Source organism: Amblyomma mixtum, chromosome 1 (assembly GCF_055824585.1).
Source record: "Amblyomma mixtum isolate Tamu chromosome 1, ASM5582458v1, whole genome shotgun sequence".
Lineage (NCBI taxonomy): Eukaryota > Metazoa > Arthropoda > Arachnida > Ixodida > Ixodidae > Amblyomma > Amblyomma mixtum.
In genome coordinates, this window is record NC_143012.1 from 324,145,339 (window position 1) to 324,148,904 (window position 3,566).

The following is a 3,566-nucleotide window of genomic DNA, read 5'->3' on the forward strand; positions in this document are numbered from 1 at the left end:
TATTTTTAAATTTAACACAGTGCAAAATGGCATTAATGAAACTTACGGCACTCTCACCTCTCTTCCGAGGTCAGAGGCCTACGAAATTAAACAAAGCGCCACTGACTATGTCGTCTGAGGTCCTACCCCTTTCTGCATGCCACACCTGTGCCGTTCCTCCCCCCCCCCCACGGGTGTGCTCACCTGTCGTCCCGCGAATGCCACATAATAATTTTTTTCTTCCTTTTTATTTTTACTATGTAAGCTTGCATTTTTTTACATTCCTTCCAATACTTCCGCTCAACCGGGCGTGGGTGCATTACTGCTGGGTGCGAAGAAAAAGCGCTTCTTTAAAAGGTTTTTTTTTTTTGTAACCTATTTCACTTTTTTTTTTCCTTCCGAGGTTTCTTCCCTGCTCTTTTCATTTTCTCGTTTTCTCTTGTCTGCCCTCTCTGTTGGAGGGTCAGATTTATATATTTTTTAATTTTTTATTTTTTTTCTTGCCCTCGCAGCCAGGAGAAGGAACATGTTTTCGCATTTTTCAACGAAAGTTGCTGCACTTCCGCGCACCTGTCGAGCACCTCCGAGCTGGACACGCCTGTCAATAAGCAAGCCTGTGGTGCTTAACAAAGCAGAGGCCGTTGTATTTTCTTACTTCTTTTTTTTATGCGAAGCATATTGCTAGAGCTACCACTCACGCCGTCGCCGTGGGACCCCCACGTGACACCGTGACGTCACACCACGTGACACCGTGACTTCACACCACGTGACATCGGATGAGAGAGCCGGCCTCCACCTCGCGCCGTCGCCGTGGGACCCCTAGCCGTCACGCCACGTGACACCGTGACGTCACACCACGTGACATCGGATGAGAGCCGGCCTGCACCTCGCGCCGTCGCCGTGGGACCCCTAGCCGTCACACCCGCGCATTCCCGCGCATTAGCGGTGTAGGTGAAACGCTCGCTCCACCGGGCAGGCAGACGCTCACCCAACGCGCGTCTCGGGGTTAGTCGGCGTTCCGCTGTAGCCATGCCGTTGTCTTCCCCCACGACGAAGGCTTCTAGTGGTTGTATTAAAATGACCAAGTATTCAACCAAGGAAAGCCATGTATTACCAAGCCTAGCCACTAATATGCTTCGCATTCCCCAGGCTTAGCCAAGCTGAGCCTCAGCAATTTTTTCTTGTGTGCGTCGCACTGCCTCTAATAATTTTTTATGTGTATTTTCCTGCTATGTGCTTAGTGTTTCCCACTTACCTGTACTGTGCCCACCCCTATAAAAGGGGATGCATTAACAAAGTAAAATCACTCCTGAAGAAGATCGGTCTGCCGATCGAAACGTCGAGTCGAATAAATATGTTTCCTTTAATGAAGCGTATACTTCGCTATATACTCTTGTAAGCAGTCAAGTACTTTATGATTTCGCAACCTATATATATATATATATATATATATATATATATATATATATATATGGGCGCGCATGCATGTGATAATCCTACTGTTTCAAAGGGCGACCAGAAGGCATCTTTTACACCGTTGGGAAAAGAGCAGGTAATGATATATCTGTTGCGCTCGCAGTCGGATAGCTGGTGTCCAAAGCAACGCCCCGGTGCTGCAGTTAGAATTTATTAGCGGCGGCTGTAGGGGAAGCGGGCCGGGGTGCGCGCAGCCGCTAACATCACTGCCGCTAACAGAGCGCGCTAGAGAGCATGGGGCGAGAGCACATGCTCGGGAAATAACAAAAGTCACAATCGGCGTGATGCGCGTGCTGACAGCTGTTGCTGATGCACATCACGTGGTTTATCGCGAACGTCCTGTCGTTTCTTCCTCAGCGGGCGCTGAACCAGATTTTGGATCATTTGCTGCTAATACAAACGCTTATAACAAGATGCACAAACGCAGCCGAAAGCAACGTCTCGGTAATTCTTTAACCCGTCAATAAGCAGGGACTGAAAACGATGGAATTTCAGTGCACTGAGGTTTCGCCATTGCATATTTTCAGCCCTTGTACAGAAGTAAGTTACGAAATTCAGGTAGAAAAAAAAATTGAAGGGGACACTTGTATGACGCAATAGCATTAATGGGTTAATTAAGCCTGCCGAGGAGAGACCGCTTCTCCACTGCACCACGAGGGGACTCCCAGGTATTTATGAAAGCAAAGTCCAGAACGACCAGTTCTGCATACACGGGCATTAACCCATCAACACTGTCTCACCATACCCTTAAGACGGAGCTCGAGTTCGACCTCGCCGATCTTTGTCTGGAGCTTACTTGACCTTGAAAGCCAAGCCTGGAACCGAAACGGAAGTAGCTTAGCACTCCTGATTCGCATTGTCCGAGCCACGCTTGATCGTGCGGCATTTTTTTTTCTTTTAAAAGCACCAAAATTTGACGGAAATAGGGTTAGTATTTGCTTAGCAAAATGATTTATGCTGTTCTTGCGCGTTTGGTCAGAACTAAAAATTCGGTCGAGGCTGAAGCTAGAAAAAACTGCGTCAAAGGAGTACATTTTGAAGAAGCGCTTGAAGGCCATGTTCGCCTCTCGCTGACTGTTTATTACTCGCTTGCCTGTTTCACGCGCATAAGGGGTTATACCGCAGCTTAGGCATTTGATCATTTGCGCGAACTTAAGAAAGAGAGAGAGACAGAAAAAGTACCTGACCGAGGTTCACCAAACTCACCGAGAAAATGATTCCACCACCATATGCAACAACAAAAGCGCGGATATATGCACCGTTTAAAGCGATAATTTGCTATCATACCCAGAAATTCTGGACAAGGATATTCTTCAACGAGAAATTCTTTGTGGATTCAAGTTTTTTTTTATAGTATATATGCTAAGATTCCGCTATCGTCAGATACAACTAAAGAACGAAGCAGCAGATGCCACTCAAAAAAATTTGACAGTGGTTTAGCTCTGGTTAAACCTGGAGGATTGCGAAAGCAACGAGGAGAGAGAGGCGATGGAGAGCGCGCGGCAGCGGCGGCGGCCCCGGCACGCTAGCTATGCGCCGCTACTGCGCATGCGGAACTGGCGAGCGCGGCGGCGGCGCACCAGCTGTCCGCCGTCCTCGCGCATGCGCAGTATGGCCTTGCGCCAGCACCGCGAAATGGCTCGGCGATTCGCGTAGCGTTGCTTTCGCAACAAAAGGCCCTCCTGCCAATGGCGTCGGCAGATTCTCCCCCGTGGTCCGGCTAGCGCTAAATAAACCGCGGAGTCATGAATATCGGTCGCCGCCATCGGCTGAAGGGCCCGCTTTGAGGGGCATCTGCTGCTTCGTTCATGAGTTGTATACGATTGTATAACAGTCAGTATATCTTCAGATCTCCACTCGGCAGGCTCACATATTTTTTTTTCTAACTAACGTTTTTAATATCATCAGGAACTTTTTAGAATAATGGGTAATGTGTTCATAGACCTCACTCGAGAGACGTCGCCAACATCGCAAAAGGACGGATTAGTGTGGTGGCGCTGCATGCGTCTTCACTGTTACTTCACTGTGGGGGTGCCTCGCGGCGCACCGTTGGTATTAGGCTTCTATCTCACCGCTGCCAGCAGGTGTGGCTCGGGTCCGCAGTGGTGTGC